The sequence below is a fragment of the Perognathus longimembris genome, chromosome 25, assembly GCF_023159225.1.
Source record: "Perognathus longimembris pacificus isolate PPM17 chromosome 25, ASM2315922v1, whole genome shotgun sequence".
NCBI classification, from domain to species: Eukaryota; Metazoa; Chordata; class Mammalia; order Rodentia; family Heteromyidae; genus Perognathus; species Perognathus longimembris.
Genome location: NC_063185.1, coordinates 21,478,602 through 21,502,272, shown reverse-complemented (window position 1 = coordinate 21,502,272; position 23,671 = coordinate 21,478,602). Strand labels below are relative to the sequence as shown.

The following is a 23,671-nucleotide window of genomic DNA, read 5'->3' as shown; positions in this document are numbered from 1 at the left end:
TTTATTTTATTTTATTTTATTTTTTTTGGCAAAGCATTAACTGTGGCTCAGCTCATCCGCTCTGCAGCTCAGACTCATCTCGACCCAATAGGCACCATGTCAAGTTACATGAGAACAGACATGGCTGTATTTGAGGACAGCAAGTATTGATGACTACCACAGGACACACCAGGGTATTTTGGGGTTGCTTTTTAAGTTGTGACTAAATCTGCCATATCCTATAAAAAAAAAAAATTAGCACACATGTGAGACAGCACAAACAGCATCTCCTTGTTTTCTTTCTTAGGTTCTAATATCACGCGCCACAAATTATTTCAAGTCTCTCCTAAGAAACAATTCTTATGTTTCGGCGAGTTATGATTTAGGGACTTTGGAAATCTAACTTTTAAACTCACTCCAAATGTTGGAAATATAAACCCCAATGTGGCCTACTAGCAAAATATATGTTAGTAAGGTTTAAGCAATACATGAGTTAGCCAGTAAAAACCAAACTAAGCCTAGATGGCATTCAAGATGCATTCTGTGATAGCTGTTGGCAGGCACTGGTTTCCCCTGTTTTTCTTCCTTCTCTTATCTTGTCTACCTTTACTTCTTTCTCCTCTTTGCCATATGGGACGATAATAATATCACAGCTTGGAAAAACTATATGCATCTCTTCAGATTGAAGATTGTTTTGCTCCCTCTGAATCATCGTTAATGGGATACAGACTAGGTCGTCAGAGAGTGTCCAGTCATGGATTTGGCTGCAACTGAATGTCGCTGGTGTCGCTGTGTTAGAGACACAGTCAATGACATAAATTATAAAAATGCAAGGTGCCTGGTTGCCTGCAGCTCATTTCTGTAATTCTAGCTATTCATGAGGCTGAGATCTAGAGGATCTTTGTTCAGAACAAACCCAGGCAGTAAAGTCTTTGCCCCTCCATCTCCAGTTAACCAGCAAAAATATGGGACTAGAGACGTTCCTCAAGTGGTAGATGGCCAGTCAGGAACAAGATAGCCAAGCAAGAGATGAAGGCCCTGAGATCAAGCCCTAGTACTGGTGGACATTTGTATGTGTGTGCATGCATGCACACACACACATGCACACCTAAACACACACACATAGAACAAGCACAGCAATGTTTAAAAACATGTCCCAATGTTCTACTTGTCATTTACTTTCAGTGCCACTCCCACATATTCAAATGTCAGCATAAAAACTAATACTTGAGTTTATGACAGAGAAATAACCAATCTACTCTTTCCTGGCTTAGATGACAAAAATGAAAACTTCCAAGAATTGATGTGAAATAATTCATTTAAAAATAGTTGGCCTCTACGAAACCTATGTGAAGTAGTTATACATTCAGGTAAGAAAATTTTGATTCACATTTCATTCAAACGACTTTATAGATACTTGTATAGACTATTTCTTGTTTCTTTAATCAAGTGTGTATGTGTATTTGTGTATGTGTGTTTGTCTGCATGTCTCTTTAATTTTCTTTAAACCAAAGACTAGATATATATGCTGGCAATTGTTTGGCATATATTCCAATTATTATCCCATAGATATCTTGTCTGAGCGAATTAGGGTACTAATTACAAGCAGGAATAAAAACACCAGATATTGTGGAATATTTATGTAGAATTCTACTCTTAGCATTTACCCGCTAAACTGTCTGGTAGAACTTTGCCAGAAGTTTTTGAAAGAATACTCTCAACTTGGGCTTTTCTTTTCTTGTTCAGTCTGAACAATGTTTGATGCAAATTCAACTTTGGCTTAAAGTTCTGTGAACCTCTCTGAGCAATGGCTAAGATTCTGCCTTGCGCATTCTTTAAAAAAAATTACCTTCACCATTTTTTATTCTGTGAGCAATGACTTTCTGTGGAAGTATCTTTAGGTTTTCTGGATAAATCCCTATACAGATGTTCTTATACACAAGTTTTATTGTCCTTCAGAGAGTGAAGGACATTTGATGTTTTCTCTCAAGGAACAATGGGTACAATTAATTTCTTCTGTCATACATTTGTAAAGGAGAGGAAGACAAGTAGTCACATTCATTGATGAATGATTGTTACCAGAGCATTTCTCACCCCCTTTTAAAATTTTTTTTAAAAAACTCTGTTGTATGGCTGTGCACACAAACTCTTTTTATGAAAATAAGACATATATAATGGTGAAAAGACTTTTGGGTGGATGATGCTGAGGTTTGAACTCAGGGCCTTGCAGTTGCTAGGCAGAGCTCTATGTGTGAGTCCTATGTGTGTATTCCTTCCTGAAATCTACCATGGCCCCAACACTTTTGGGTTTCGGTTGTGTTTGGAGTAGAGCTGGTGTTTTTCTACCTAGACAATCCTTGACCAATAACCCTGCTATCTGTTCCTCCTTCGGGCATAGCCAGCAAGCAAGTTTTCATCCCTGAACCTGCCCTGCTACTGAGTAGGGACTCCAGCAGTACCAACACTAGCCCTGAGAGATGCTAGATATCAACACAGAAAATATAGGTCATGATTTCAAGAATATTGGTTGAGAGCAAGAACGCAGCCTCACTCGCTCTGATTTTTGTCTTCATGAATTTTTTATGGTTATTATAAAGGAGATGTACAGAGGGTTTACACTTAGATAAGTGAGATAGGGAGCACATTTCTTTTGGAACAATTTCACCCATTCCCAGGGTCTCTCCCAGTGTTTCCTTCCCATCTTGACCCACAACTGATATAGTTCACTTTCAACATCGTGTCTAGCTCATTCTCTCATTTTCTGTGTGAATATATGCGTGCCTCACATGTACACAGAAACATACACAACATGCACACATTTTAGGCTGTGTGTACATTAGCTACCTACAAATTTTGGCAACAGGAGTGAATTTTTTCTACCTATCTCCCAAGGTAGAGGCCTTATAAAAGTACAAATTACAGGTCACATATTAGATCAAATTAATCAGAATTTTTCACAGTACAAGCAGACATTCTTCATGTTTTTGGGGTATCCAGATTTTCATTTCTACATTAATGTGAAGAATATAAGTATATATACATATAAATGGATGTCCCTTTGGATCAGGAACCAATAAAATACAGATTTTAATTCCTGCTTTCTCTTAATTCAAATAAGATTGAATTTATAACTTCAATTTTTCCTTATTATGTCCTCATCAAAAGCTATTATTGGCCAACTAAGTTTTAGCGATTAGTTGTAAAAATCAAATACAAGGCAAGGCACAGTGATTCAAGGAGAGAAATTTATTTCACATAAATGTTGAGAAAGGCCCTAATTTCCGAGCAGATCTCATCAAATAAGAAGCTATTTCAGTACACAGGTGAAGTTATTACAATGGCTCTGAGGACATAGATGTTGAGTTTGTAGATTTACGTTCTGAGCCACAATGCTGAGTTAGCAATCTTGCTTGGGTCTGGATAGATACACACCTGTAGGACAAGGATTCCAACCCTCCTAAGAATCATACTAAAATGAATTGAGGCTGAGAGTGCAATTATAATATTAAGTCCCAAATCGCTGTGTAGTTGGAAAGTGTTAGGAATGATGGTCAATTTGCTCAGTGGGCTGGGAGCCAGATTTCTGTAGGAGACACAGAAGAAGATTATCTATCGTATCGTCCGTCCCATTTGAAGGGAAAATTGCTGACAGGGCTCTTTAGCAGAGCCAATTTGTCAACATGGGAGGGAGACTGGGTTGCCAGCATTGATTAGTCTGGTTTAGGGCAATGGTGCTTGGCTGGGTACTTTCCTTCTGTGTACCCCAGGCACAGGGAAGATACACAACAGTCGAAATCGCGTGCGTGTGCTTCTTATAGAACCAGAGGAGGTTCAGGTTGGCAGCCTAGTTCATTTGTCCCATTCATGGGGTTTCCTTATACTTATGAGAGCCCATGTGTAAAACGTGTTCTGATTTGAAAGTTCAATTGCTTACTAGAAACTCACTGGGAAGCCCAGTATAGGTAGCTCATGCCTAGAACCCTAGATACTCAGGATGCTAAGACTGGAAGATAGAGTCCGAAGACACCCTGGGCAGAAAAGATCTCTAGACTTCCAAAATAACCAACCAAAAATCAGGGATGGAGGCATAGCTCAAATGACAGAGCACCAGCCCAACAAGCAGGAGGCCCTGAATTTAAACCCAACCACCACCAAAATATACATTAACTATGGGACAGAAACTATAAAAGAATCCTACTTACATTTTATAGAATTAATCAGCCTGATGGCTCCGAGACCCATGAAACCATTTGACTACCCTTATTTCTAAGAAAGAAGAGGAACATGTCGTTCCTTTCACATAAACGGTAGAAGTAGAATAATGAAGTTATTAAGAAAGAGCCCACCTAGTAGAGTGTAAGGCATAGAAGTTAAAAGATACTGAAGCTGCTTAATAGTCTTGGACCTTAGATTCATAGGGCTATTATTATAATTAAATGGGAAGAATCTCTAGCCATAAAGATGTGTATATAATATATATTTATGTAGACATAAAGACATATATATATATATTCATCAAACACTTAGAAGCGTGCTCAGCACATAGCTGTATTTATAGAATCATGGTTTTATCATGCACCTTGAATGATGGCCTAACAACAACTCGCATCTCCACATGGTATTGGAGTGAGGCAGAATTGCTGAGAATGTAAAACACCCTCAAAAACCTAAGTCCAAAATGTCTGTGCTCTAAATGGCTTCCTATCTCCCTTCTTTCATGTGGGTTAGCCATTACAAAACAACCGAGGGCCGCATGCTCTTGTTCTGCATTTTTGTGCACACCTGGTACTGTACTGCCTGAGCCAGGCCTCCATCCTTGCATTTTGCTGGTACTCAGACCTCAAAGACTTGTTTGCCTGAACTGACTTTCAACCGAAGTCCTCCGATTTCAGCCTCCCCATTAGGTAGGAAAATAGGCATTGGCCACGAGCACCCACTTGAAACCACCAGACACATGTCAGAAGATATGTTAAAATTTTAAAGAAATTTACGTAGATCTAATTTATGAAATCATCTCCAATACTCACAACCTCCCTCAATTCGGTACTCAAGAAGAGCCACGAAAGCCACATTTTCGGTTTTTGTGTTCACTATCTTTCCTATTATTTGTTCACACATGGACCCATCATCAGAGAGAGGGACTTAGCAGTTTACTAAGTTCTCTTCCATTTACCTGCTCTGTTCTCTGCTTCAGTCTCTCAGTCTGTTATTTTTATCCATGGGCAGTTACTAAACACGTGACAGTCTACGTACAGATCACCACAACTCTATTTCTTACAAAACTTTTTTTTAAATAACTTTTTAATGCCAATCCTAAATCCTCTATGCACGTGTGTCTGCAGATTATATGCTCAACAATAAAAAAAAATGTGTAGGCAAAACTCATGAATCCTATTTTACAGAGTTAGGTGTCTAAAGAGAGCGAGAGAGATTGAGTGGATTGCCTAAGGTCAAAAGCCTGAACTGTCTCCTAGTAAGGTGTCTTAATTCCGTCTTTTGTTCCTACAATCCTTCAATCTGTTTTGATGTTGGAAACTTGGAGTCACATTCTTTCTCTCCCACACTACATCTTAAAGCAGGATGCGATTCTGACAAGACGAAGGATAGTATGATAGGATGACTCTTTCTTGGACAGAAAGTGGAAATTAAAACCAAAGAACAATGTGCACTGGATTTCATGATCAAACATTGAGGGAAAAAGAACAGCAGAATGATTATCCGACTTTGGAATCATTTACACGATGGAATAAAACTAGATCCTATTACACAATTCGGATGAACGAGCATCCTTAAACTCTGCATGCTCTCTGATCAGTGAAATACATTTAAATGCTGATAAGTACAATCTCAGTAAGCATCTTACATTGGGAGAAAATCTTGTGGGTTATTTTGCTTTGTGCCTGTTTGGGGTTGTGCCTTGAGAGATGAATTGTAACTGATAGATGTTTTAATTTAATTTTAGAACCATCAATCTACTTTGCTTGTTTGAATACACTACACCCTCCAGCCAAAGAGCGAGGCCTCTCTAGCCAAGAACTAATAATGATGATGATTATATCTCTACACATTTGTAACCCTTTGCATTTTTACAAAGCACTTTTACATAATTTATCTTATTTGGCCTCTCCAACTGCACCGATTGCTTTTATGTTATTCTCATTTTAAAAACAGAGACTCTCAGGCTCTTAGAGGTTAATTATCTTGCCAAAGGCTTCCCAACTAGTTATTCATCTTTACCATGGAGGAAACAATTATTTAATCAAATCTAAAAGACCATCAACATGAGACTCACCATCATTTTATATTTCACTAGTAGGAGCTCTATTATACATGGAAGATATTACCCATGTTATGGTGTATTCCAAATGTCAGAGATGTTAAGAAAAATGTTGTTTTATAGAAGAGTGATGCAGTTAGACATCAGACAAGACAAGCAATAGTCCCAGATTGCTGGAGACAGAATTCCATGGAATATTCTCTACTTGCAAATTATTCCAAGCACTTCCCCTGAAATCTGGCAGCTGACAGTCTCAGACCTCCCTTCCTTTTTATTTTTTGTTTATATACATTTATGAGTAGCATAATTAGGATTATACTATTGTATATGATTCCTTGTGCTAATAAATTATATGCCGAATTATTTTATCAGTGCTATTTATCTTTCTTTCGTAAAAATTTTTATTTCCTTGAAGTCGTTGTCCAAAGGAGGTGCCATGAATAAAGCAGTTTATGAACACAAGACATCTCCATCTCAATCAGTGACTCTTCACCATAAACATTCTCACCCTCCTTCGACACATCCCTTCACTTACTTTTTATTTTGTGGTATATACCATGAACTTTTTTTTTTTTTTGGCATTCCTGGGCCTTGAACTCAGGGCTGGGGCACTGTCCCTGAGCTTCTTTTGCTCAAGGCTAGCCCTCTACCACTTGAGCCACAGCGCCACTTCTGGCTTCTTCTGTGTAAGTGGCACTGAGGAATGGAACCCAGGGCTTCACGCACGCTAGGCAAGCACTCTACCGCTGAGCCACATTCCCAGCCCTGCCATGAATTCTTGACTGCATTCTCCCCCCTCCCTGCTCCCCTTCAAAGGTTTCCTTTATCTGTGATAAATAAAATTCACCTATAAATCTATAAGTAAAACCTGCTGAGCAGCATGTGAGTGATTACAAATGAATTAACTGGAGTATAACACACTCCAGTTGTTTGCCCTTGATTTACCCAGTCTTCTTCAACTGCCATGAACTATTTCACTCCAAACTCAGTATTTCTAAAACCCAATCCATTCTCCTGTATGAGCACATAGTTCACTGGGACATAGCAACCTTCCAGTACGCCTTGCGTAGTTTACAAATAACACACTTCTCTACTTGCTCCATTGACGAAACAGAACACGAAGTGGATTCGTCCAGTGAGAAGGCAGCAAGTGAACTCACCGTGGAAATCAAGATGGAAGCATGGGTTTGAATAAGGATTTCCACTGGGGACCTGAGTACTTTCCTCTAGAATATGTGTCTTAGAACTTAAAAAAAAAAAAAAGTTATCATATCAATGTGAATCAGTCCTGTGTTGAGAAAAACACAAAAACCTTTCCGAAGTAAGCCTCCCAAGTCTCAATTAAATAAGAGTAAGCAAATCTAGGCTAATGAACACAACTGAGTTGTCATTTTTTGAGGAGGCTCTATATTTAGAGATATTTATAGCCTCCTAGGTCACAGAGAAGTCATCTTGTACTACACGTGGCCTGTAATTCATCACACTGTTTTAACTTTTTTTCCCCCCTTTTGTCACTTATCACTTTAATTGTTCTGTATCTGTCACCTTTTTAAAAATACATGTTTCATAATGGTTGAATACAGGGCTGTCGAAGTTATCTTTGTGTCCCCATCACCGGGAACAATGCCTGACATTGAAAAGGCATTCAAAATTCCATTGCACATTTCATTAAAACCTCCGGTAGGAGAAAGAACGGTTACGATGAATGGATCACCAAAAAGAAGAAAAAAGAAAGGCAAACAACACATTTATCACTCTCCTGTCTTTCATGCATTGAGAGACTGTTCAGTTCACTGTGGGTACTCAATACCTGTGTACAATGTCCCTAGACAGCTTTGAAATGTAATATCTAAAAATCTCAAATTGTGAGAGATAAATGAGATACGTTTTCTTTCTGAGAACTTACCCGTGTTGAATAGAGCCAGCAAGGTGAGACCAGACCTTTGATATCGGTAATGCGTTTTCCCATAGCTTGAATGCTATCCCTCGGACACCTGTTCACAACTGTCAACTTTCTTTTCCTTCCAAGTTTTAGAATAGCACGCTAACTTGATTAAATTGTAAAGTTCAATATTTTATACATTTGTATTTTGCTGGATACACCATTTCCTACTTATTAATTTTACTAGTAGCATCAGCATTCAGCAAATTAGGATTTGCTAAATAGAGTTATACCGTATTAATAAGCCAGAATCTCTTGGTCCTGATGTTTAATTCATTGCTTTTATTAGTATGTTTCCAAGTAGAAGATTTAATTTATACATATTAAACTCTACCACACAGTGTCTTACTCAGAAAAATCTTTCATTAAGTCTATTTCCTCATAATGAAATTTTTACCAGTTTATCTCGTGAAACATCCCTGGACATTTTCACTTAGATAACTATTTGAGAAATATTGTCAAATATACCAACCCCGCGGTCTCCCCCAAAACCTCTGCAAACTAAACATTTCCAAAAGACAATCCCACAAGAACAAATGAATGGCCTTAACCTTTTATTTGACAATAAAATTCTTCGGCTTTTCGGGAATCAACTAGATTCCCTTACCTCGGTGCTTGGAATTCCAGGTGCTGTAACACAGGATTGCTCTCAATCTGACTATCTGCTAGCTTTTTCCATGAATAAGGGGAATATTTTATTTCAAACGGGATGCAAGCTCTGCCCCTCTGAGATGGAGCTTTTCCCTGTCCTAAGACACTTCTGTGAAGACGAACGAACGTATTCCTTGTGCCGTTAGTTGTACTTCCATCTTAATGAGCTGTGGGAGAGAAGAAGTAAGCAGACACTGATTGCACACAGGGTTCAAGTATTCGAAGCTCCCCAAAACCACGTGCCCTCTCTCTTCCAGGGAGTCTGGAAGGGGCGGAAGTAGCTTTGCTTCACAAGGATGCATGCGGCGTGCGCACAAGACCAGGATGTATTATTAAAACCCAGACACAAGAACTTGGCTATGGAGGCTGGCAAAGCTAGGCATATTGTTATTGCCTACGAGTACCGTGTTGATATTTTATTAATGAATTGGACATTGATTAAAACCCCACATTAGAAGTCTCCTTGATTCATTTTTCAAAGTGATACTTGGCATGCACCCCGGGTGGTAGGGAATACGTAAGGAGGGCAAAGGCAGTGACCCAGTGTTGACAGGAATACTCCACCATGCAGGGGAAGCTAACGCCAGTACCCACTGCAAACTCACTCTGTGCATTCCGAACCCCAAGACCACATCCCCTGTACTTGACGTGGGGGGGGTTGTTGTAGGAGTCCGAGGATGTGTTACACATTTCTCTCTCCCTCCCATTCCAGTTCCCTCTCTCTACTTTCTTCCTGAACTCTCACAAGTCCCCAGTTTGGAAGGTTCCCAAGGGAACTCAGGTACAGGCTCAGGAACGGTCACTGTGGCTTCTACGCCACGGACCTCTGTTCGCCTTCTCACGCTGACACAGAATCTTTTCACAGGGTCAACAAGAAATGTGCATCCAGACCATAGGAAAGAGGCAGAGACAAAGAGAAAGGGTTTTCTCATGGCAGATCGGTCTCTGTAAACTCCCACTGTAGAGTTCGTGGTGCTCTCCGTGGTTTGCACATCCATTGGAGGGCACTGAGAAGGTCTCTCCTGCAGCTACGTCTACTGTCACGTCAACTGTGAACAGAAGTACGCTGCCGCCCAGTAAAGCACCCCTCTGGCTTTAGATGAGGGCATTCCTGAGAGACTTAAGGAACTGAGTTGAACATGGGCCTGGATGGAGGGCAGGGGAAAGGAAGAAAGCCAGAGCACCTCTTTCTTCTCCATCTGTGTTCTGGATATTGACTGTTCTCTTCTGCCATGCCTGTCCACCGTGAGCCACTGAAGCGCTCCACCACAACCAACTCTTCCCTCTGCTTCCACTGTGCTTCTCAAGTTCTTGGACAGTGACGGAATGTCAGAGTGACCAAACTACTGTGCAAAAATGTCACAGGGGGCTCACTGTGTTTCTCCCAAGAAGAGAAGGAACATGAGACTTGATCACAGACAGGTGGGCTGAGCATTTCACCTAAGGGCTGTGCTTCCTCTTATCTTGATCCAAACAAGATGGAGCTCACTGGCCAGAGTGTTGACTAGAACTCTCAATAGTCACCGGGCAGGGGGAAACATGGAAGATGTATGTGGTGGACACCATAAGCAAAAAGATTTCTGCCTGGCTCAAGAGGAAACGTCCAGGCCCCTGAGCGGCTGCTATAGGCTCAGCTGTGTGTGGAGATGGGATGTCTCACTTTAGGTACTGGGGCTCTGGCTGCCAGAAAACAGAGGATGCCTTGCACAGCCCATACAGAGCAGTAACTACGCTGGGTGAGCCTCAAGGTCTCTCTCATTTCCCAAGGCTGCATTATTGAATCAGCTTGTGAGACGCATGGTAAGCAAACATGCCGTAATTGTGCATAAAAGCAGTGTCCTATTTATCCAGGGCATCAACAACAGCAAAAGCTCAGCCACAATTTTAGAGTGAAATGGAGACTCTACCTAACATTATATTTCGAACAACCAAAGATAAAAGTTAATGTGGCCTACTTCAGATTTTATAACACCTTAACAGCTATAAAAATAACTCTCCACTTGACCCAGAATGACTTGACCAAACAGAGCAGTATCCTCTAGATTAGCAGGACTTGGGTTATGAAAATGATATCACCAATATTTATATCTGGTATGTGTTCCCAAGTTGATTATCCAGTGATCTATATCGGATTTTATACCATCTGTTTTCACAATTACTATTTCACATTATTCAACTATGGTCATTTATCTTCAATCACAACCATTTAAACTTTTAGCGCTGAACAACAACAGAAGAAAACCATTTTAGGCATGGAAAATAACTTAAAAACATTCCCAAATGATGACCTCATTTACAGAATAATGGAAATCTCCATTTTTTTCTCCCTTATGTGATAAGGTCACTTTTTTCATAGTTCTAAGCTTTAATCTGCATGACAATAAAATTAAAGGGAATGAAAATGAAAGGATCAAACTATTTAAAGGCTTTATAATTATTGTTTTTAAAGATCTGGTAGAAGCATGTAAAACGAGATTTACAAGAATTCAACATTATGACCTACCTCGCTACACAACCGGGAATAAATACAGGTATAGGACAAAGCACCAAACAATTATGCAGATGCTTTCTAAAATAGAAAAGATCCTTGGCGTGCCAAGCCATTTCTCTGCTTGTTTTAAAAACAAGTTCAGATCTTAATTCTCAATAACATCTGACATGACTAATTGCCATAGGAGTAAAACATACACTAGTCTAATGATCCAATTTAATTAGGCTCCCTTAGGTAAACAGCTTAGGACTAAAAATTTTTAAATGCTGACAATTTTATTCAAATACCACTGCATTACTGAAATATACTATTTTACATTTATGGAGTTGAAAGAACATACAGAGGGATATTTTGAAGTTAAAGAGAAATCAAGAGAAGACAGCAATGCACTATGCAAAAATAAACTTACTATGGGGTCTTTGAGGAAGTTATTTTCTCTGTGAGTAAAGGGGTTTGTTCCATTCATTTTGTTTTCCTTATTTTTCTTTTTATCCAGGCACCAGGGTTTGAACTCGAGGTTTTCTTACTCACCTCTGGCACTCTAAAATTTAAGCTATACCCCCAGTCAAGCATTTTGCTGATTATTTGTTATCTGTAGTCTCACAGACTTTCCCACCAGGGCTGGCTTTGAACTTCTATCCTCCAAGTATCAGCTTCTGGAGTGGCTAAGGCTTCAGCAGTGTGCCGCTGGCACCTAGCTGTTTCATCGCCTGTCATTGGGATTTAAAATATGTTAATTTTCTGCTTTCCAGAAGGTTTGAAAAATAAAAAACAATAATAACTGGAACTTGCAAGTGAAATTATAATGAGGCTTTTTTTTTATTAGAATGAATTTTGAGAACACCCAAGAATCATGAGTGATCGTAGGAACAAGCCAAGCACACTTACGGAAAACAACAGCTGATTCTACTGTTGATGAAACTAATTTTAAAGGTTTAGATTCTTTTCAGAAAGGCTTTAATTTGTGTGTGTGTGCGCACGCACTCACATGTGCGTGTGATTAATGAAAGAGAGATAAATCAGCAGCAGTTGCCAAAACTCTCAGCACCTCAACCCTTGGGATGTTTTCTATTCTTGTTTGAATTAAAACTTGACATTATTTCTCCGTTGACATTCAGACAGACAAAATTTACTGTTCTGATTCCTTTATCAATAAACCACGTCATGTTAAATAGCATGTGCCTGTGTCAAAATACAACCCATACCATGCCACAACTCTCTGATCTCGTCTTACAGCCATGAGCTATGAGCTGCAGCTTGCTAAACTCAGGTATCTCAGTAGAAGAAAAAGAAATCTCTCTTTTCCTGACAAAGACAAAAGGTTACATCCAACATAGGGCATGATGCGGGCATTATCTTGTCAAGTGACGGAATGCATTAATCTAGGGAAGGAGTCTTCAGTTCAGATTCTAAGGAAGGTTGAAGGAAAATCTTTACACCTGCTATTTATACTGCTTTTGCTATGTGCCAAAAAAAAAAAAAAACACCCTGGGAATAATAAATCTTGGTGACTATACTGCGGCATTCTGGAAGAAATCCAATTTAATTAGGCAAAACCATGGCTAACTTGGAGAGAGACTGGAAAAAAAATGGGACTTTGAGACTAGTCTAAACCACTCTGCAACCCAGGTTATGATTAATAAGCAGAGCATTTCTCGCTGACAGATATGCACTGTTGGTTATTTATTGAAGCTTCTGAGTTTATGTTCTACATGGCATCCTCCTCGCTTTTAAAAGAGTAATTGTAAAAGTCTTACTTTGTTCCCTTGCGCGATCGTCCTCCTCCAACAAGATAAATAACAGTGAGACAAGAGACGTCCATGCTTGAACTGTCTTATGTTTCCAGGATTGGCCAATTGCCTCCATAGTCCCCGCCCCTGAATGTGTTTAGTCAGAATCATCCGCGTGGTCCGGCTTGCAGTGAGTCCTTGGCTATTGATGGACTCTCCCCCAAGGCAGAGATGAGCGAGGACCCTCCCCGTAGCTGAGCAGACCAGCAGGAGACTGTACGAAACCACTCTGGGACAGACAGCAGAAGGACTGGAGGTGGCTATCAGGATGTACAGACTCAAGGACAAGCTCAGGCTGTGGATGGATACAGATACAGGACAATGGCAAGACGTAATCTCTAACAAACTTCTATACGCTTGGGAGCAAATAAGCACCGGGTCACCCAGTCTCAACCCTAAGACTTGAGTTTCTCTGACATAGGAGGCCATTACCTCAATTCCTGCGTTCAAAGACACTTAAGCCCATGCGATACCAAGCTAACAAAAATAAGAATGTCCATTTTGTCACAGGAGAAATAGGTAAATGCTGTTTTGCTTCTAGGATGGAGGGAGTGAGGCCTCGGCAGTTACCTGGCAAAGAGCCAGTGAAAGGCTGGCCGTGGTGGTTCACACCTATGACACCAGTTAAATGAGAGGCAGAAACAGCAAAGATCTGGGTTCAAGGCAAGTCTAGTGATCAATGAGACTTGTGTCAATCGATGGAGTGTCGTGTCACAAGACACTAATCCTAGCTATATGGGAGACATAGAGAAGAGAAAGGAGAACTAAGGCTAGCCCATGCAAAAACGAATAAATAAATAAACCTGAGATGCTATTCTAAGAATAAGAAATGGATGAAATGAATAAAAACAAAATATGGCCAGCTAAAAAACCATATACCTTCAGAAACTGAAATAAATCCAACCAGTCTGAAACTGATCTCATGTTTTATCTTACTACTCTATGTACGCATCATGTTATACCTACGTATCAACATGTTTGGCTAGCGCTAAACTTCATTGTCCTGGTTCTAATGATACGTTTCTTGATTAAATCACAGCACTGAAAGACTGGGTAGGATTTCAACGTTGATGTTCTCCAAAGTCTATTGAAAAGCTGCACAACATCCACCAGTCATCTTTATGACAATAAACCACACTGGAATCAGAAGAACCATTTCAATACATAGCTGAGATAGAAATTACTGAGGAGATTCTGTGTCAATAAGAAAGCATGTCTGAAGAGATGAATGACATATTTTAAAAATCATTTGTCCTAATTCAGTTATCAATAGCCATTAGATGATGCTTGAGAGGAAACATGGAACTTGAGAAAACATTTGTAAATTTTTTTAAGTGAAATGAGCCTATAGGTAGCAAATTTTGAAAGGCTTATGAAAGGACAGTGCAGATATAAAGAAATGGAAACAAAGGAGATCGTATTTGGGATCAATGTGTTAGTCTCTCTGTGTCTCTGTCTCTGCCTCTCTCTTACTGGTCATAGTGATCTAGTGATTGAATTTGGCCTCATCCTTTTGAGGCAAATGCTCTACCACTTGAGCCACACTCCCAGTCCTCTTGCTCTTTGGTTTGTTTTATAGATAAGTTCTCACATTTTTGCTCTAGCCTTTTCTGACAATGGTTCTTCTACGTCTAGGTCCACAGTACCCAGGACTATGAACATGTGACACAATGCCCGGTTTGTTTTGGAAACAGGACCTGGCTGGTCTAGCCTCACATCACAATCCAATACACTCAGCCATTATTCGTAACCAGCAAAGTCATATTCTCCGAGAAGGTGGTGAGAGCTGAATACCACAAAACGATGCATGTGCACATTAATACATAATTTGCATAGTACATATCTACCAACTATTGATTATCACGTAAAATAGCAATCAGACCCTTGGCCCATCCCATGAAACAGATAAAAAGTCTGACCTTGGTAAAGATGTCTTGCTCAAGACGAGCTTAGATTCTTTGATGAAATCTTGCTTTTAAATAGTATATCTCAAACTATAAAGACCTATGGAAGATGCAAAGTGTAAATAGACACGGAAAGGGGAAGCCTGCTGCTTTTCCCACATGTTCATGAGTTACTGAGAGCTCTGGCTTTGAGCTCCCTGAGATGTTGGGCGCCCATGTTAGTTCCATACTTGCCTATTGCTTTTCACTCAATGCCTTAACTACATTCAAAACTAAATGTTGGATAGTATTTTTTTTGGTATTTTTTAAAGAATCATATTAAATAACAATGGTGAGATGGCCACTAAAATGCTCTTCAAGATACAAATATGAAAGGTGTGCTTTCCTGAATAAAAAGGAAGGTGATTGAGTTCCTCTAGGGATTTTCAAAGACTTAGATCTCATGTGAACGTTGGTCCATTTAATATATTTAAGAATTGGCCTTCGAGCCAGGTGTGATGGCTCAGGCACAATCCTCGATGCGCAGGAGGCTGATTGAGAGGATTGCAGTCCGAGGCCAGCCTGGGGTAGAGGGCCATGGGAGCTCACGTCCATCATCGCGGCTACAAAGAAGGTATAAATAGGAGGATCGCATGCCAGTCTTGCCTGAACATAACAGACACACACACACACACACACACACACACACACACACAAAATGTTATCCAAAGAATAATGAGAGAACCAGGGGCCAGGGTTCAAGTGGCCCAGCTTCTTTCTGGTAAACACGAATGTCTGAATGAAAACCCAAGTACATAAAAGAGCAAAGGAATTCGTGAACATCAGACGTGTGCCTATACACACACACACACACACACACACACACACACACGAGTGCACACCTCTGCATAAGCAAGCGATTGAAAGATGCCCCCACAGTGGTCCTTCAGGAATCCTAACCAGCTAACCACTCTAATACATCTGTGGGAAGATGTGATTGCGTGAGGCCAGCAGCCCACGGAGGTGCCGCTTGATTCTCACACCACATCACAAGATAACCACGATGATTTCCCGACCCTTAAAGAACACACTGCCATAACCTTCTCCATATATGATACATCTGGTAACAAAGTGAGCGGGTCAAACCCAGAGATCTGTTTTCTAAAGAGGGTTTTGAGAGGTCGCGTTCTCACGTCTCAGCCTGTGGGCACGAATTTCTGTAAGAGAATCAGACAGGAGTCAAAGAGATAAAGGGTGTCCCATCTCCACCATCTACTGTTACAGCTATCTTGTGCCTTCAGTTCAGACATCCCCAAAGCTCAGGCAGAAGTCCCCTGACAGCACCTGGCATCTGGCTGGCTGTAACACCCTTTGGTGTCATCTGTTGGGGGATGTTTTTCAATCATCCACTCAATAACTTGGTAAAGCCTGACTGTGGATTAACTAATAACCATTGCTGTGTGTGTTATTATGCTCCACTGTATTGTATTACCAGTCCTTAAGATATCACCCCATACTTAGGAGGTTCCCAAACATTTGATGAACCTCAGAACTTGGAATGAAAGTTTCTATCATGGTGTTGGGAGACGGAGGATTCAAACTTGTCCGATGATTAGAGGAACTCAAGCATACAACCCCTGTGCATTTCTTAGAAAGAAATGATGGGCATTCAAATTTACCCAATAAAAAGCTTCCTGAAAAGCAGTTTGCAAAAAGAAATCACACCTCTCTCTGTCCAATCATTATTGATATCGATTCACATTAGCCACTCAGAGCTCTTACTCTTCATTTGGGATCGATTGTCAGTTGGCTCAATCTTCTTTTAATTGAACCTCTCTCCTACTTCCTCTGCTAATCTGTCTATTCCACCTCAAGGAGCTACCGATCGAAAGCAAACGGGACACAACAACAACTCTGAGGCTATCACCAATGTATAAATGTATATTATACATTAGACACTCGCTACTTACCTAGAAATATAGTCTCTCTCTCTCTATATATATAATGTCTAATAGAAAAAGACTGCTCCTTTTTTCAAACAGATAATATTCCAATCTTTCATTTCAACTTGTTGAAAAGAAAGATTTACTTCATTTTCTATAAAAGTCACATATGAGGAAATTTTTCATTATGGAATTATCACAGTATTGAGGTTATCTTACATTACAGAAATTAGAGCTCACCATTGCTCCTTAATGATGAATTTAATTTTACTTCAAATTACTTTCCACACCCTTTTCATTACTTTTCCTTCTTCGTGGAAAGCATTTTTGATTCACAGGGAATTAATTTTTAGCTACCCCTTCCCCCGAAATAATAAAAAGCATGACTTGGAGCCAGACTGACCTACATTCAAACTCAAGGTCAGCACTTACTATATCTATATCTTTGAGCAAATTATTAAAGCTCATGGTCTGTACGTCTAACGACATAATGTGGTAACAAGAATAACACATGGGGTTTTTGAGAGGATGAAATGTAAAAACACAGAGTACTACCTAGTATATGGTCAAAGTATTTACTAGAATTATTTTTGCCATGACTTGTTGAATGAATAACTTCTGCTGTCTTTGTTAGTACTTGTCATTTAAGCATAACAGTCTAAATAATATGATTAGCTTTACCAAAAAACATAAAACAAAACAAAAAAATGATCATAAGTAACTTAATGACTGATTTTACAATACAATGCTCTTATAAACAATGGAATTTGGTTCGATATTACCAAATTACGTTGTAATAAGAGAATATGGGTTATTAGAAGCAAGTGTGAGTTGGACTCACCCTGGGAACTGGAGTTGTGCATCTGATACAATCATCCTGTGGAAGCCAGTCTTGCAGTTGGAGGGTATGTGTGAAAAAGCCTTTAAAATATGAATTCGCCACAGATCATGAGAAGCATAGTAGTGAACATCAAAGCAGACAAAATGTGTCAGAGAACATTGACACCATCAGGTTTGCAAATTGCAGAAAAGGTTGCCAATTGTCCCTATTGTCAAAGCAAAAATAATGAAAGGCAAACTGTCTCCTCCATGCGCGACAAAACATGACAAATAATAGGTACGCCTGTGTTGTATGTCCTCACAAACTCTTAAAAAATAAACACTAGCTAAACCAACAGTATTACTCTGCGTATCAAACCTAGCCCCATTAATTAGTTTACCACATCTAATTAATAGCTACATTTAATCTGCTCCATAGTTTGCTCTTCGAAGGTAAACTTACAGAAGGCTGGTTTCAACAGTTGTCCTTTACTATGGGTTATAATTAATTTGGTGATTTCATACGAGGATAGGTTTCAAAGGCCAAGTTGGCAGGTGTCCAATATAATAATCTCTACACTGAGGATGGATTGATAGGGAGCTGGAAGAGGAAAAAGTCAACTGCAAAAAGAAACTGACTCTACCAGTTCCTCACCAATCAGACTGCCGATTGCATCTCATTAGTTTCCTAATTAAACTCTAAGTGTAATGCATACGTACAGATCATGTTTGTGAGCTACTGAAATATCGTATTCATTTTCTAAAAGGCTAAGCACATTAAGTTATCGAACCTCAGAAAAGTAAAATCCACTGCAATAATTCCAGCTTGCTAGCTTCCTTCTATTCTTTTTCCCAGACTGAAAAATCTCAACCAAATAATAACACTACTAACCTTAGAAGCTTTTCCTTTCTTGTACCAATCAGATTTTAATTATGAAGAAAGCATCTAATATAACACATATCTAATAGATTCAAATGGCTATCTTTTGCCTAGTCAGCGTTTTTCTTGTTCTCTCTTTTTCTGATTATCCTTCAAAAAGCAAAATGGACTTTTTTTTAATTCAAAGCAAGACAGAATTAAATAAAATGCCTAGTGAGGAATATGATAAAAATTTCAAATCTGCAGGCACAAAAGCTATTTCTACAGTACCCTTGCAAGGTGATTTCTGAAGTGGGAGATAACTCTTGATTTGACAATGGTTCATAAAGTATTTTCATCAATGGGAATACGGCAATGAGACAATAGAAAAAAGGCCAGTATTCACGTCCTCACATAGGACCAGAGACAGAAAGGAAGGAACCTTATTTCCCCCCCCCTTGGTAAAGCATAAATAGTCAGATGATATATAGGCTTTGTATATTTGACTATAGAAATTCTGTATATAGGTCAAGTTGTTCATTGGATACAGTGTGTCCCGTATTGCATGCAACAACACAGTAACACAAACACGACGATCACAAAACTAGTAGAGTGACAGACCGCTTGATCTGGTGGACTTTGAGGGAAACTTAGCACGAAGCACAGCAGACATCCTGTCATAAAAGCTCCTGAAAACCTTGGCCATTAAGGAAAAACTGAAGAAGGCATACGCATGTTGATTCCATTCAAGTCAAAAAATGTTCCTGTGAGAACGGAGAAATAAATTCTTCTAGAAGAGAATGCCTGGGAGGTAACACCCAAGTGTCCTGCATTGATATTTTACATAAACATTACGTTAATAGAATTGGATATTAGTTCCACAAAATTTAGAGATACAAGTATACTTTGTATTCTACCTGCAGGCTTCCCTAAAATGGATATTGAATTGTGTTGTATAGTTAGGTAAAGATGGGCATTTCCAGTCTCATTGGAACGTTTTAAGAATGGATTTTCCCTATCTTGTTGACTCTTGTTGAGCTTCATGGTATGGATTTAATTCCTATCATTGGTTTTAAGTAAACAAATTTTGAAATTGACTCTGATTTACAGAGTTTTTGTGAATCTCATAAAGGAAGTTTCCATATTTTATCTAGCAAGGATGTAAAGTCTCATTTGCTACATCTTAAATTACTATGCTGCAACTAATGAACCAATATCAATGTGTACTATTAATTAAGCTCTACGTACTTGTTACTCAGAATACTTTGGTCTGTGACCTAATGCCCCTTGGCCATTTCAGGACCCCACTTGGGGTTCCCTATTTCATTTAGTAATTCTGTCTCCTTGGGTTCCTATTGGCCATAACAATTTTCCACAGTTTCGGTTCGGGTGGCCTAGACACTTTTGAGGACTAAGAGTCAGATGTTTCATAGAATATCATCATCTAGAGCTTGTCAATCCTTTTTGTTATTTTGTGTGTGTGTGTGTGTGTGTGTGTGTGTGTGTGTTTACTTTAACTAACTTCTTCCTGCGTGAACTTCCCCAAACCAGAGAAAATGTACAGAGCATGCCTCCCTTGTCAGCAAATCCTGAGACTTGCCCCTCACTCTCTCCTCATTATCTCAGCGCATTCATTTTGTTTTTCCTCACAATAATCTTTAGTACTGAACACTAACAGTTCCTTTATTTTTTAAGACAAATTATTGTAAAGGTGATGTGCAGAGGGATTACAGTTCCATAAGTAAGGTGATGAGTACATTTCGTTTTGGGTAGTGTCAGCCCTTCCTCATTTCCTCTCACTCCTCCCTCCCACTCCTCTCTTCCTCCAGTGGTAAAGCTCATTTCCAACATGGTGTCTAGCGAGAAACACCATCGCCTTGGTGACTTTGTCCCACCTTCTCTGTGATTGCTCTTCCCTTCCCCAAATGAGATACACTTATACACAAGACAAAGGATACAGAAATCAAAAACAGTGACAACAAGGAATAAAGCAAAGGTGGGAGGGGGGAAGAAATGACCGCAAACAGTACAATTAAAAAAAACAAACAAACAACAACTCCTGCTTCCATTTCTTTGAGTTCATTTATATGGAATCAACCCAGATGCCCCTCGGTAGATGAATGGATCAAGAAACTGTGGTATATGTACACACAATGGAATTCTAGGCCTCCATCAGAAAGAACGACCCTACCCCATTCATAAGGAAGCAGGAAGACTTGGAAAAAAAAAAGTATGTCCAGCATATTCTTAGCAGACGATCGTAACGGCTCGATGGCGATGTGTCTATGACCACATAAATTCCATTTGTTTTCTGGGACTAATAGAAACGTCTCTTCTGTCTCTACAGCAGACCACCACAGCCTGGGTCCTAAAGCACAGATGTATTTTCGTGCAGTACAGGAGGCTGAAGTTCATGAGCACGTGTTGGCAGGAAGGGAGTCTGCTGGCCTTGGCTGGCAAATGGCCACCTTTGCCTTGCAGGGTGACTCCTTGCTGTGTGCAGGTACTGGGGACCTCTCTACCATCGCAAGTCCTCTTCTTGAAAGCACAGAAGATAGATGGGAAGGGGCTTAACCTGAATCACCTCCCTAACCTATCTCCAAATAGGGCCACCATCTGAGGCACTTGCGGTGAATTTGGGGGACCACATCCACTCTTGCTCTATGAAAGGGAAGCCTTTGGGTATTGCTACACAGACACTTGCAGATTTCCGAGACAGAGGACACCGGCTACCTTAGTGTGCATTCTTTTGCACTGCATGCACTTGATGTTGGCTGAGCTCCTGTTTGCCGCTCCACTCCCTACAATCGAACTCTGCTTCCTCCCACTTTCCTCCCATGATCTGAGGATAGAAGTCAAGAGTTAAGGAGTGAAGACTAGCCTCTGCCTTGAGAACCCAGGGTTTACGTACCATTGTGGAATTGCTCTGCATCTATTTGTCTAGGCTCCTACTTCTTTATCCATCTATCTATCTATCTATCTATCATTATTCATTGTGGAGCTGGGCACCGTCCCTGGGCCTCTTTGTACTCAAGGCTAGCACTCTACTACTTTAGCCACAGCACCACTTCCAGTTTTTAAGTTGTTAGCTGGAGATAAGAGTCTCACAGGGACTTTTCTGACTGGGCTGGTTTTGAACTGCCATCCTTGGATCTCAGCCTCCTGCGTAGCTAGGGTTACAGGCGTGAGCCACGGGCACCCAGGTATTTGAGGTTTTTTTCCAATGATTTATTTATGCCTATATTGGATCATAAATATTTGTTAATTATCTCTTTATAATCTTTAAGTAGTTGTACAAAGGGGTTACCACTCCACAAATCAGTTGATAACTACAATGCATCTCAAACCTCCTTCCCAACCCTTCCCTCAAATGTCTTAATTTCACAGGCTATGCATTGAACATTATGACTTCATTCTCCCTACTTCCTCTCTTCATCTCTCTGTCCCTCTCTGTTTGACCACTCCCCACCAACACACACACCTATCCAAAACCAGCTTCCTGGAATTCATTTTGTTGGATAGTGAATTAATTTTCTGCGGAGTTATACCATTCGAATTCTCCGCCACAAATGCTATACTTCATTTAACACATTTCTGTATGCTTGCATACAACATCCTATCTGTTTACTTGTATATTTATAAATTAGATCTAGCCTTCCCATGTGAGAGAAAACTTGGTCTCTCTCTGGGCCTGACATACTTAACATAACTTTCCCAGTGTCATCCATTTCTCTGTGAACGATGTAATATCATTCTTCCTAATGGATATGTAAAATTCCATTGTGTATATGTGTCATACTGTTCTTGTTCCATTCATCCGTTGAGAGTTATTTATTTATGCTCTGGATTATAAAACTTAGTTTACCGCTTTTTGCTTGATTTTTACATGGTTTTTCTCTTTTAGAAACGACACAGAATTATTCACCAAATGTGCTATATAATTATCACACTGATTTCTAAACCAACGTTTTAAGCCAACACCTAGCTGATCCCCATCTATACAGGGCTGTTGCCCTAGTCTGTTTCTACAGCACTGATTTACACGTTTGACAACACTGTGCAGGCCTCAAAATTTTATCAGCTCACCCCATGCTTACCTTGAAAACCAAAGTCATCCTGTGGGAAAATCCACAGACAAATAACAGATTCATGTTTCTTCACACAGTGACAATCAAGAACTGTGACTACTGTCACCTTGTCAAGGTGACAGCATCAAGGCCTGCTAGATAGTAATATTTCACCTAGTTTTATCAAAGGAAGTGTGAATGTTAACTACTGACTCACTCAAACAAACACCAGTGGCAGACAGGGTACAGAGAGCAAGACGGGCATAGAGATCGAGGCCAGCGACACCTTCCAACATAACTTCATTGGTCTGCTTTATCAAACTAGACCCCAACTGACCATTCATAATGATGTTACAAGCTCTGAACACAGGAGTTTTGGATGGACATATGGCTGGCAAACTATAACACAGCCTTTTAGAATCCCTCCTCTTTATACTCTGAATTTTATTATAGATACACAAACATTTTACTATTCCTCAATTCCTCCAATATAGATATTTGTTATAGCCTTCAAATGTCTCTCTGAATAAGCATGCTTTCCATGTATGCTTATTTTTTTTAACTAACAACATTCTCTTTCTGTTTCTATGTCCCCCTATTTCTTTCTCTCCACACACTACACGTGCACATGCACATACACAAATACACAAATACACACACACACACACAGAGGAATGTCTGAGGGATAAATGATAAAGGCTTGTCTTGTATTATTTTAGATAGAATGGACTACAGATTGTCAGATTTAATTCTGAGGACTTAGTATACAAATGTTTAGACTCTATCATAAAAGTTATATTTTAAACATATCAGTAAAGCTAGTGTAGCTTGTTTGCTTTCTGGAGAATTAGTATCTCTACTTTTTTAAAGGACTGCATGAGTTGATTCAGCTAATAAAGTAAAAATCAGCTTCTTTAATTTCCAAATGGGTTCGAGTGAGAATATTTGGGAGAGAATGACATTGCCTTGA

General features: G+C 39.7%; 1 long non-coding RNA gene across 1 annotated transcript in view; it reads right to left on the bottom strand.

Annotated features, from left to right (window-relative positions):
- The window catches only part of LOC125341849, a 343,076-nt gene extending 322,167 nt beyond the window's left edge, over positions 1 to 20,909 (bottom strand). Inside the window, exon 1 of the long non-coding RNA XR_007209096.1 lies at positions 20,787 to 20,909. This is a non-coding gene — a long non-coding RNA (uncharacterized LOC125341849). The remainder of the gene's footprint in view (positions 1 to 20,786) is intronic.
- Between the last annotated feature and the right edge of the window lie 2,762 nt (positions 20,910 to 23,671).